Below are 13,498 nucleotides of genomic sequence, written 5' to 3'. Positions count from 1 at the left end.
ATGGCAAGATACCTAAAAATGCTCAGCTATTTAGCACATAAAATGCTTTATGAAATTTTCCCATTACATGATTATTATTTTCACATCAAGGTAAAAAAAAGACTCTCAAAGAGGCTATGTCTGAAAATTAATAAGATGATACAGATTTTATCAGAAAAAAGTAGCAGACTAGCAACATGGTAAGTTAGTAGGTTCCCAAGTTCCAGTCACACAACCACAATCGAACAAGAGCTTAAAAATCACAATAATGTCCAACAACTAAAATAATAGTGACATAATTTTCATCAAAAATGATTTTAGCCTCACATATTTGATACAAAAATATCACTATCAAACAACCATACAGTGCAGAGAAAATCTTATAACTAAAGACTGTGTTATTACCTCCTGCATGATATCACTGTTATCATTGGAGAGTAAGAATACAATTTAATTGTAAGATTTCTTCATAATACCAAATCCCTGCAAACAAAAAAGTGATGAATAGCCAGTTGAAATGATGCCAAAATGGAACTTCTAAATCTTTGACCGACAAGAGGGGTGCGGCAAAATCAATTCAATGACAGTTGGCAGTCAAAGACGTTTCAAAATTAAGAGTTTAAAGAAACAAAGGGGCATTTGATAAATTAATAATGTCATACAAATACAGATCAACGAGAGATAGTGGGGGTCGGCAACAACGATTCTACAGAGCAGCTGCGGAAATGTGGAGATCCCGATAAGTAGCGAGCGGCGGCAGTGATGGGCGGCAAACGGCGCCAGCATTAGTGGCGGAAGCATTGTGACAGCTACCTTCTTCAATTGGTTTCCACCTTCAGTTTGGGAACATACTTTAATTTTTTGAAATTAGAACAAACTTAATTAGGTTTTAAAGATGTTTTTTTTGACAAAAGGTTTTAAAGATGTTAATTTAGCCTTTTTGGGAATGAAAGAATTATAGTGGGAAATTTTATTTTTTTACCGCCCATATTTTTAGACAAAAATAATGAATAATGAGGGGGTTTTAATGTTCATTATGACCATTTAAAACATATTATTATTATTATTTTTATTTTTATTATTATTATAAATAAGGATATAAACCGATTCCTTCGGAATCAAACACCTTTGTCTACTATTTTTTATTTCTTCTTCTCTTTAGACCACCTCCTAAACTCCATTGTGAATTCACTCATTAAACCCGATGTCTTCTGTCCCTTATTCGGCTCAGTCGAACGAGAAAATGACTGACAAATAAAATCAATCAATAAAGTAGAATTGAAAAAAGGGCAATAGTAGTCCATGAAATTTAGTGTAATTAGCCGCAAATATCCCAAATTTAATATTTTCATGTTTATTGCATGCGTCACATTAATTGTTGTCTAATGCGTATGCTGTGTTTTTAGCTGTTTTAGGGTGTTTAGCCATAAATTGCCTTACAACTACTTTCTGATTCACACTTTCGCGTCTGTCTGAACATTCTTATATTTTTTGAGCTTTGTTGCACGTTTTCTTGACTGAAAACGGACCCCGATCATCGAAAACACACAAAAACGAACCCGAAAAGAAAAAAAAAACAAAAGATGGTAACAAAATTGGTGGAATTCTGATTGCAAAAAGTAATAAATTTCAATAAAACGGCGAGCCAAGTTATTGTATGACGGAAGTTTTTTGTCTCATCAGTACAGTTCTACTGGTTCAAACCGGAGCCGATTCCGAGTTCGGGTGAGTCCGAAAATCGCTGGTTGCTCGCGGACTGGGCTTTTAAGCCCGGTTGATAGGCTGATTACAAATTTGAGCTTTAAGGCCCGGTTGATAGGCTGATTACAAATTTGAGCTTTAAGGCCCAAAAATAAATTAGGTTTAGCCTATTACAACAGAGAATAAGATTTTACAACTAATTACGAGTCTGTGGCCTTAAACCGAATTCCAATCTCAAACGACCCTAGAAATACGAAAATAAGTTGGGAGCACATTCTGGAATATTTGGGGAATGTTCCGGACTTAACAACTAGAGGCCACCACGACGCCACTAAGAGTATTGGAATTAAAATATTATGTTTAAAACTGATTGAAACACCATAAATACATATTTTTAAGCTGATTTCATGACAATCATGGCAAAACAAATAGGAACACGAAGAACATGACAATCATGACAATTTGAGCAACAAGCATGCATCATAAGCGCTTAAATTAAATAGTTTCAATATGTAATGATTAAGAAATATAAAAATAGTCTATGGACGTGTTTCTAAGTCGATTTTGTGAAAATCATATTGAAAAGTTTAGAAACATGGCAATAATAGCACTTAGAAACTGATAGTGAACCGTTAGTCAATAGTTAAAAAAGCTTAGAAACATGGAAATAATTGCAATCAAATAATTTTTTTTATCAATATAGTGTTATTAAGAGTTTTATTTTGACTGTCGCTAAATATCATAATTAAATAAACTGTAGTTTTATTTTTGTAGCGGTGTTAAATAGAGACCTGATGGATACCGAATCCTGCCCTAATTACAATGGAGCCGAGTCACAGGAGATCCACTCTCAGGTGATACCGAACTCCCATCAGAAGAACAATGCGTATAAGGAAGACGGCTGAATCCACAAGATTCGCCTTTGTAGCATTCAACAAGACGAAAACATTAAAAAAATAATAAGAATGGACGTAAGTGGTAAATTTTTTTATTTATTTCAAATGTAACTTCTCTAACAAAATAAACCAAACAGATAAATAAAATTTAAAAAATACAAAGTAAAAGATTGATCAAGATGATAATTTATAAGTTGCTAAATGAATTTTTTTAATTAATTTTTATATTTAAAATTAATTTACTGTTTATAAAATTTAAAATTTATTACTTATTAGATATCAAATTTACAATTTTTTATAAAAAACATAAAATAAAATCTTATCAAATCTGAAACTGATTTGATTTGCTAAAATCATGGTAAATTAAATTAGAAAAAAAAATTACAACAGGAGGGAAACTAAATTAAAATAGGGGGGGAAACAAAATTAAAATTAAAAAGAAACTCAAATTATTACGTAATGTTCCCTCTAAGAAGGTTCTTTGGCCTAATACTACACTCATTCGCTGCTAACTGATGGTTAAACATGCCCCTCAAATTAATAAAATAGATTTTGAAAATTAATTTCTACCTAAACTTACGGCAAAAACTCAAGCTTTTACGCCGTTAATGCCCGTTTTGCTCCGATTTCCACTGTCCGAAATCACCGGCGTTCACTTTCCTCCGCTCCTCGCCCTTTTCTCTTTTGCTCCGGCCGCCTGCTGACGTTTTCGACTCCCTGTCGCCGTTTTGGATCTGTTGCTGCCCTCTTCTCTCTTCCTCCGGCTAGGACCTGATGCCGCCGGCTAGGATCTGCTGCCGCCGTCCATTCTTCCTCCGGTCCGACTCGTGAGCATGCTCTTCTTACTTTTACCCATGGTGTCAAGTAAATGATCTGTTGCTGTAATAAGGTAATAATAATAATTGTTGTTCTTCGTTTGGATCTGATGTTAATTGTTGTTCTTTGAAGATTGATTGAACTAATTATATTAGCAATTGATTTGTTTTTTTAGATCACATCAGTATTGAGTGGGAGCTATCGTATGCAAGGACCATCAGTAGTTGTAGAAGATACTGAACAAGATATTTACAATTGTTCTTTATCTTTTTCATCAACATTATTCTTTGACCAGGTTTAAGGTGATATATCATATATTGGTTTGATTTGGATGCGAGTAAGTTAAGAATGTTGAATTAAATTCACAAAAAACACTAAGGATAATTAAATTAACTAAAGAAAGATTCAGGTGCTTATTTGGCCTCTCTGCTGGTTAAATAAATTATGAATTAAGTATATAGCTGTTAGATGTTATGGCTGTCAATTTTTTCATGTTGATTCTTTCAAAAAATATTTCTTTCTGTATGATGCCCAACAAATTATGTGTACAGGAAATACTCACAAGTTAGGAAATGGACACTTGGTTTAACTGGTGGCAAAGACTGAATAGCAATGATTATAGCCTCGGGGAGCATTAGTCGTGTGCGGAGTCCAACAAGTCTAAGTTAAAAAAATTGTGAAAATGAAGAAAAAGGGTAGTTCTAAGTTATTAAGATTAATGCCTTCATGTTTTTATTTTCTTTTTTACTTTTATAAATGAAAGTGTCCAGTTCCGTAAAATGGTTATTTATAGGGAAGTTCAACTTCGGGACACTATATGAAAAGATAGGGTTCAACAAGGAGATCATATCAAGGGGTAGATATTCTGAGCTACATGCAGCTGAACAGCGACCTCTGAGTTGAGAAATGTATTTCTCTTACTATACTAGTATGTTTTCTTTGAACTAATAAAAGCAAATCTTATTTGAGGTTAAAACTTTGTTAAATGGATATTTATATATGGATTTCTTGAAGGCTTTAGCAGATAGCTCCCAAATTGAGTATTTATTTTTCCTTTTTTTGGCTCTTTGTTCCATTTGATGCGTTAACTTAAGGTAACCGGAGCTTTTTTTTCCAGCCCATATGATGCAATAAAACTATATGTTGGATAGTAATCGTTGTTTGTAACAATTTTCACTTGCAGTTCATTTTATTTGCAAATGAATTCATTTTATAATTTATTTGGCATTAATACGACCAATCCTACAATAATTCTAAAAAATAAAATTTCTAGATGAATTTATAAGTAAACTAAAACAGGTAAGCAACTATTACGACTTCATTCATTTCTTTGTTCTACGTCAACATGAATTTTTCATAGAGTTGATTTCCTGAATTTTTAATTTAATTTGATTTTTTGGTTGTGACAGTTAAAAGTATTAATTGGTTTGTTTTTTTATCTATTACAGGTTTTATCATGCCTATGAAAACTATATGAAATGCATTTCTGGTTAGTTCATATTCTTTATTGGTTTCTCTTTTTCTTGTTTATGTTGTCGGTTGGTTCCAACATGTATTTACAGAATTTTTCATATCTGTTCTATTGGATTGCAACATGATGAGCTAAAGCCAATCTCAAAATCTCACACCAACTCGCTTAGTGAGCTTGGAAACTTAAAGGTATAGAGCTATTTGTTTATTGGTGATTATTTAACAAGTTCGCATAGAGAGAAATTCACAATGTGCTCTTATTTTTACACCTTGGCCACTTGCTGCAAGACTGCAATAGATCTGCGCTTACGCTCATTGAATCATTGTCCAGGTACCTTGATGTTTGTTAAACTGGGACAAAAAATGTGTATCTTTAGTTTTTCTATTATCTATCCATTTATTTTGGTTATCTGAAATTTAGGATGTAGTATTGTTTTACTGATCGGAATCGACGGCTTGCTGGCATGTAAAGCATGATTAGGCATATGAATACTTGAAATTGACACTGTCAATATCTTTTCTATTTGATTGAGATATATAGTTTTGAAATTTAATTCACTCATAACTTATGTTTTATGAAGTTAAGTAGAGTAAGCAGCATTTTGTTTCCTTTTTAGTTTAGTTTTTCAATAGCCTGTAGTACACCATAGATTAATTTATTTGAATTTATCTCTAGATCTTAATTTAATCTGCTACATTTTTTAGATTTATTAGCTATCATGCGCATGTGCACAAATGATGACTTTTACTCGGCTACCCCTTCAGGACTACTTGGGTGATGCAAACACGAGTTTCTGATGTGTTATTTTAGTTGTTTTATCTTCTTTTTCAAATAATCAATTCTTTCTTTTTATGGTACTTCAATTTGAATTTCGTCAATTTTTCTTTCAAAACTGTTCAATACTGGCTGTTTCTTTTATACCATCTAGCATGTGATGATTTAACTCGGATTCCCCTTCAAGACATTATGGGTGATGTAAAATGGAGTTTCTAATGCTTTTGAAAAAGCTTTATAATCTGTTTTCTGTCACATTGTTTTGTCTTTACCTATGAAAATTCTGCTTTATTTGTTTTCATTTTATCTAAAAATATTTTTAAATTATTTTTATCTTTTTTATGGATTTCTATAGCTACAACATCTTTTTGAAATAGGTATGAGCTTTTTCCTGTTGCAGGAATTGGAGTGTTACTTTTTGAAATAGGTATGTGTTATGTCATTGAAAATTAACTTTAATTTTTCATTTCAGGGTTTGGAAATATGGGGTCCTGGGCAGCAAAGCTCATTCATGACAGAGGTGGGAAGGTTATATTAATGAGCGATATTACTGGTGCAATAAGAATCCTAATGGAATTCATATAGAAGAGTTGATAAAGCATAAAGATTCCACAGGCATCTTGATAAATTTTGACTGTGGAGACTCCACCTATATTAAAAGTTGATAAAGAAGAGTTGATAAGTCATAAAGATTCCACCTATATCAAAAATTAAGCTTAATTCAGTTTTTTTTAGCAAATATTTTACATGTTTACATATTATTTATAATTTATGTAATTTTTGAATTAATTTAGTTTTTTTATTCATTGATTTTAGTAACAATTTATTGTATTAAATTGTTTTAGTATCAATATAAATGGAAATAATAAAATAAAATAACAATTATAATGACAATTAATTTTGTAACAGCTAACTAATTATAATGACAATTTATTTTGTCACGTTATGATAAATTACTTGCGATAAATTAATTTTTTCACAGCTAACTAATATAATGAAAATTAATTTCGTCACGTTATGATAAATTATTTGTTGTGATAAATTAAATTTGTCAACGTTGATAAATTATAATGACAAATAATTTTGTCATGTTATGGTAAATTACTTGCTGTGATAAATTAAATTTGTCACCGTTGACAAATTATAATGACAATTAATTTCGTCACGTTATGATAAATTACTTGCTGTGATAAATTAAATTTATCACAACTAACTAACTATAATGACAATTAATTTCGTCACGTTATGTTAAATTACTTCTTGTGATAAATTAAATTTATCACAGCTAATTGATTATTATGACAATTAATTTCGTCACGTTATGATAGATTATTTGTGATACATATTTTTTTTGTCACTTCATAATCTTTTTGTCACTAATAACTCGGTGTATGTAGTGACAAATTTATATTAATTATGATAAATATGTTTTTGTCACTGCATAATTTTTTTATCACTAATAACTCGGTGTATGTAGTGACAAATTTATATGAATTGTGATAAATATTTTTTTGTCACGTTATTAGCTTTTTGTCACTAGAAGTCGATGTATATTATGACAAATTTTGACAAGATTTGATTACTAGTGATATAAATTTTCGTCACAATAAATATGAATATGACAAAACACTTTTATCACAATAGCAAATTTATGGTGACAAACTATAAAATGGACTTATTGTGACTTGTTTGTTGTGACCAACAAAATTTGTCACAAAGTGGTCACAATAACGTTGTTGTGACAAATTTCAGACTTAACATGATAAATTACGTTCGTCCCTACAAGCCAAATTTTTTGTAGTGCGTTTACAAATGATACAAAAGAAATCCAAACGTTTTCCCTTTTTGGCGATTTAAGCGAAACGTTTACAAAAGTTACAAAACAAATCCAAACGTTTCACCTTTTTAGCAAATTAAATCCAAACGTTTCATCTTTTTAGCAATTTAAGCAAAAGGTTTACAAACTTTATGAAAAAATCCAAACGTTTCACTCTTTTAGCGATTTAAGCCGAAACAAATTCAAACGTTTCACATTTTTGTAACGTTTACAAACGTTATGAAACAAATCCAAACGTTTCAGCTTTTTAGCAATTTAAATCCAAATATTTCAGCTTTTTAGCAATTTAAGCCAAATGTTTACTAACGATACGAAAAAAATCCAAATGTTTCACCTTTTTAACGATTTAACCGAACTTTTGCAAACGTTACGAAACAAAACCAAACGTTTCGGATTTTTAGCAAATTAAGCCGAATGTTTTACAAACGGTACGAAACAAATCCAAACGATTCACGTTTTTAGCGATTTAAGCCAAATGTTTACAAACGCTACGAAACAAATCCAAACGTTTCACCCTTTAAGCAATTTTAACCAAACGTTTACAAACGTTACGAAACAAAACCAAATGTTTCACTTTTTTAGCGATTTTTGCCAAACATTTACAAACGATACAAAAGAAATCCAAACGTTTCGCCTTTTTAGCGATTTAAGCCAAACGTTTACAAACGTTAAGAAACAAATCCAAACGTTTCACCTTTTTAGTAATTTAAATCCAAACGTTTCACCTTTTTAGCAAATTAAGTCAAATGTTTACAAACGCTACGAAAAAAATCCAAACGTTTCAACTCTTTAGTGATTTAAGCCGAAATAAATCCAAACGTTTCACATTTTTGTAAGGTTTACAAACGTTTGAATTTGTTTTGTAACGTTTACAAACGTTGTGAAACATATCCAAACGTTTCACCTTTTTAGCGATTTAAGCCAAAAGTTTACAAAAGTTAAGAAACAAATCCAAATGTTTCACCTTTTAAGCGATTTAAGCCAAACGTTTACAAACGTTATGAAACAAATCCAAACATTTCACCTTTTTAGCGATTTAAGCCAGACATTTACAAACGTTTAGAAATAAATCCAAACATTTCCCCTTTTTACCGATCTAAGCCAAATGTTTAAAAACGTTACGAAAAAATCCAAACGTTTCACCTTTTTAGCGATTTTAGCCAAACATTTACAAACGTTACGAAACAAATCCAAAAGTTTACAAGCGTTACGAAACAAAACAGGACGTTTCACCTTTTTTGCGATTTAAGCCAAACATTTACAAACATTACGAAACAAAACCAAACATTTGAAACGTTACGAAACAAATCCAAGCGTTTCACCTTTTTTTCAATTTAAGCAAAACGTTTACAAAAGTTACGAAACAAATCAAAATGTTTCACCTTTTTAGCGATTTCAGCCAAACGTATGCAAACGTTACGAAACAAATCCAAACATTTCACCTTTTTAGCGATTAAAGCCAAATGTTTACAAACGTTAAGAAACAAATCCGAACGTTTCACCTTTTTAGCGATTTAAGCCAAACGTTTCACCTTTTTAGCGATTTAAACCAAACGTTTACAAAATTTACGAAACAAAACCAAACGTTTAAAACGTTACGAAACAAATTCAAAAGTTTCACATTTTAGCAATTTAAGCCAAACGTTTACAAACATTACGAAACAAAACCAATCGTTTACAAACGTTATGAAACAAATCCAAGCGTTTCACCTTGTTAGCAATTTAAACAAAATATTTACAAACGTTACGGAACAAATCCAAACATCTCCCCTTATTAGCGATTTAAGCCGAACGTTTAAAAACGTTACGTAACAAAACCAAACGATTAACCTTTTTAACTATTTAAGCCGAATGTTTACAAGCGTTACGAAACAAAACCAAACGTTTCAGCTATTTAGCGATTTAAGCCGAACGTTTACAAACGGTACGAAACAAATCCAAACGATTCACGTTTTTAACAAATCCAAGCGTTTCACCTTTTTAGCAATTTTAACCAACCGTTTACAAACGTTACGAAACAAAACCAAATGTTTCACCTTTTTAGCGATTTAAGCCAAACGTTTACAAATGATACAAAAGAAATCCAAACGTTTCACCTTTTTAGCGATTTAAGCGAAAAGTTTACAAACGTTACGAAACAAATCCAAATGTTTCACCTTTTTAGCAATTTAAATCCAAACGTTTACATACGTTACGAAACTAATCCAAACGTTTAAAACATTTCGAAATCCTTTTTCGAAATTTAAGCCAAAAGTTTATAAACATTACGAAACAAATCCAAACGTTTTACCTTTTTAGCAATTTAAAACAAACGTTTACAAACGTTACGAAACAAATCCAAACGTTTCACCTTTTTAGCGATTTAAGCTAAACGTTTACAAACTTTACGAAACAAAACAAAACGTTTTACCTTTTTAGCGATTTAAGCCAAACGTTTACAGACGTTACGAAACAAATCCAAACGTTTCACCTTTTTAGCGATTTAAGCCAAACGTTTACAGACGTTACGAAACAAATCCAAATGTTTCACCTTTTTAGAGATTTAAGCCAAACGTTTACAGACGTTATGAAACAGATCAAGACGTTTCACCTTTTTAGCGATTTAAGCCAAATGTTTAAAAACGTTATGAAACAAATCCAGACGTTTCACCTTTTTAGCGATTTTAAGCCAAACGTTTACAAGCGTTACGAAACAAAATAGGGCGTTTCACCTTTTTTGCGATTTAAGCCAAACGTTTACAAACATTGCGATACAAAACTAAACGTTTAAAACGTTACGAAACAAATCCAAGCGTTTCACCTTTTTAGCAATTTAAGCCAAACGGTTATAAACGTTGCAAAATAAATCCAAATGTTTCACCTTTTTAGCAATTTAAGCCAAACATTTACAAACATTGCGAAACAAATCCAAATGTTTCACCTTTTTAGCGATTTAATCCAAACGTTAACAAACGTTACAAAACAAATCCAAACGTTACGAAACAAAATCAAACGTTTACAAACGTTACGAAACAAATCCAAGCGTTTCACCTTTTTAGCAATTTAAGCCAAACGTTTACAAATGTTGCGAAACAAATCCAAGCGTTTCACCTTTTTAGCGATTTAAGCAAAACGTTTAAAAACATTGCAAAAAAAAACAAATGTTTCACCTTTTTAGCAATTTAAGCCAAACGTTTATAAAAGTTACGAAACAAATCCAAACATTTCCCCATTTTAGCGATTTAAGCCAAACGTTTAAAACGTTGCGAAACAAATCCAAGCGTTTCACCTTTTTAGCAATTCAAGCAAAACGTTTACAAACATTACAAAATAAATTCAAACGTTTCACCTTTTTAGCGATTTAAGCCAAACATTTACAAAAGTTACGAAACAAATCTAAACGTTTCACTTTTTTAGCGATTTAAGCCAAACATTTACAAACATTACGAAACAAATCCAAACGTTTAACCTTTTTAACAATTTAAGCCAAACATTTACAAACGATACGAAACGAATCCAAATGTTTCACCGTTTTAGCAATTTAATCCAAACGTTTATAAACTTTACGAAACGAATCCAAGCGTTTCACCTTTTTAGCGATTGATGCCAAACGATTACAAATGTTACGAAACGAATCCAAGCGTTTCACCTTATTAGCGATTTAAGCCAAACGTTTAAAAACGTTACGAAACAAATCCAAATGTTTCACCTTTTTAGCGATTTAATCCAAATGTTGACAAACGTTATAAAACAAATCCAAACGTTAGGAAACAAAACCATAGTTTACAAACGTTACGAAACAAATCCAACTGTTTCACCTTTTTAGCAATTTAAGCCAAACATTTACAAATGTTACGAAACAAATCCAAACGTTTCACCTTTTTAGTAATTTATGCAAAACGTTTACAAATGTTGCGAAAAAGAACCAAACGTTTAACCTTTTTAGCGATTTAAGCCAAGCGTTTACAAAAGTTACGAAACAAATCCAAACGTTTCCCCATTTAAGCGATTTAAGCCAAACATTTAAAACGTTACGAAACAAATCCAAAGGTTTCACCTTTTTAGAGATTTAAGCCAAATGTTTAAAAACGTGACGAAACAAATCCAAACATTTTACATCTTTAGCTACTGAAGCCAAACGTTTACAAACGTAACGAAACAAATCCAAAGGTTTCCCATATTTATCAATTTAAGTTAAACGTTTAGAAACAGTATGAAACAAGTCCAAACGTTTCACCTTTTTAGCGATTTAATCCAAACGTTTACAAACGTTACGAAACAAAACTAAACGTTTAAAACGTTATGAAACAAATTCAAACGTTTCACATTTTTGGCAGTTTAAGACAAATGTTTACAAACATTACGAAACAAAACCAATCGTTTACAAAAATTATGAAACAAATCCAAACGTTTCACCTTTTTAGCAATTTAAGCCAAACATTTACAAACGTTATGGAACAAATCCAAACATTTCCCCTTTTTAGCGATTTAAGCCGAACGTTTACAAACGTTACGAAACAAAACAAAAGGTTTAACCTTTTTAGCTATTTGAGCCGAACGTTTACAAACGCTACGAAACAAAACCAAACATTTCAGCTATTTAGCGATTTAAGCCGAACGTTTACAAACGTTACGAAACAAAACCAAATGTTTCACCTTTTTAGTGATTTAAGCCAAACGTTTACAAACGATACAAAAGAAATCCAAACGTTTCCCCTTTTTAGCAATTTAAGCCAAACGTTTACAAACGTTACGAAACAAATCCAAACGTTTCACCTGTTTAGCAATTTAAATCCAAACATTTCACCTTTTTAGCAATTTAAGCCAAACGTTTACAAACGTTATGAAACAAATCCAAACGTTTCACCTTTTTAGCGATTTAATTCAAATGTTGACAAACGTTACACAACAAATCCAAACGTTAGGAAACAAAACCATAGTTTACAAACGTTACGAAATAAATTTAACCGTTTAACCTTTTTAGCAATTTAAGCCAAACATTTACAAATGTTACGAAACAAATACAAACGTTTCACCTTTTTAGCAATTTATGCAAAACGTTTACAAACGTTGCGAAAAAGAACCAAACGTTTAACCTTTTTAGCAATTTAAGCCAAGCGTTTACATAAGTTACGAAACAAATCCAAACGTTTCCCCATTTAAGAGATTTAAGCCGAACATTTAAAACGTTACGAAACAAATCCAAAAGTTTCATCTTTTTAGAGATTTAAGCCAAACGTTTACAAACGTGACAAAACAAATCCAAACATTTTACATCTTTAGCTACTGAAGCCAAACGTTTACAAACGTAACGAAACAAATCCAAACGTTTCCCATATTTATAAATTTAAGTTAAACGTTTACAAATAGTACGAAACAAGTCCAAACGTTTCACCTTTTTAGCGATTTAATCCAAACATTAACAAATGTTACGAAACAAAACTAAACGTTTAAAACGTTATGAAACAAATTCAAACGTTTCACATTTTTGGCAATTTAAGACAAATGTTTACAAACATTACGAAACAAAACCAATCGTTTACAAAAATTATGAAACAAATCCAAACGTTTCACCTTTTTAGCAATTTAAGCCAAACATTTACAAACGTTATGGAACAAATCCAAACATTTCCCCTTTTTAGCGATTTAAGCCGAACGTTTACAAACGTTATGAAACAAAACAAAAGGTTTAACCTTTTTAGCTATTTGAGCCGAACGTTTACAAACGCTACGAAACAAAACCAAATATTTCAGCTATTTAGCGATTTAAGCCGAACGTTTACAAATGTTACGAAACAAAACCAAATGTTTCACCTTCTTAGTGATTTAAGCCAAACGTTTACAAACGATACAAAAGAAATCCAAACGTTTCCCCTTTTTAGCAATTTAAGCCAAACGTTTACAAACGTTACGAAACAAATCCAAATGTTTCACCTTTTTAGCAATTTAAATCCAAACATTTCACCTTTTTAGCAATTTAAGCCAAACGTTTACAAACGTTATGAAACAAATCCAAACGTTTCACCTTTTTAGCGATTTAATCCA

General features: G+C 31.3%; 1 long non-coding RNA gene and 2 other non-coding genes across 3 annotated transcripts; all 3 read left to right on the top strand.

Annotated features, from left to right (window-relative positions):
- Window positions 1-3,235: 3,235 nt before the first annotated feature.
- LOC126666249 (uncharacterized) lies at window positions 3,236-4,049 on the top strand. The gene is made up of 3 exons (XR_007637841.2): window positions 3,236-3,465; window positions 3,568-3,687; window positions 3,944-4,049. It is a non-coding gene; the product is annotated as an uncharacterized LOC126666249 (long non-coding RNA).
- Window positions 4,050-5,591: 1,542 nt separating this feature from the next.
- LOC126666390 (small nucleolar RNA snoR60) lies at window positions 5,592-5,664 on the top strand. Its single transcript, XR_007637892.1, has one exon. It is a non-coding gene; the product is annotated as a small nucleolar RNA snoR60 (small nucleolar RNA).
- A 124-nt stretch (window positions 5,665-5,788) lies between these two features.
- On the top strand, window positions 5,789-5,860 carry LOC126666389 (small nucleolar RNA snoR60). Its single transcript, XR_007637891.1, has one exon. It is a non-coding gene; the product is annotated as a small nucleolar RNA snoR60 (small nucleolar RNA).
- Window positions 5,861-13,498: the final 7,638 nt, after the last annotated feature.

Source organism: Mercurialis annua, linkage group LG1-X (genome assembly GCF_937616625.2).
Source record: "Mercurialis annua linkage group LG1-X, ddMerAnnu1.2, whole genome shotgun sequence".
Classification (NCBI taxonomy): domain Eukaryota; kingdom Viridiplantae; phylum Streptophyta; class Magnoliopsida; order Malpighiales; family Euphorbiaceae; genus Mercurialis; species Mercurialis annua.
The sequence above is the reverse complement of the archived record's forward strand: the minus strand, read 5'-3'. Positions and strand labels throughout refer to the sequence as shown.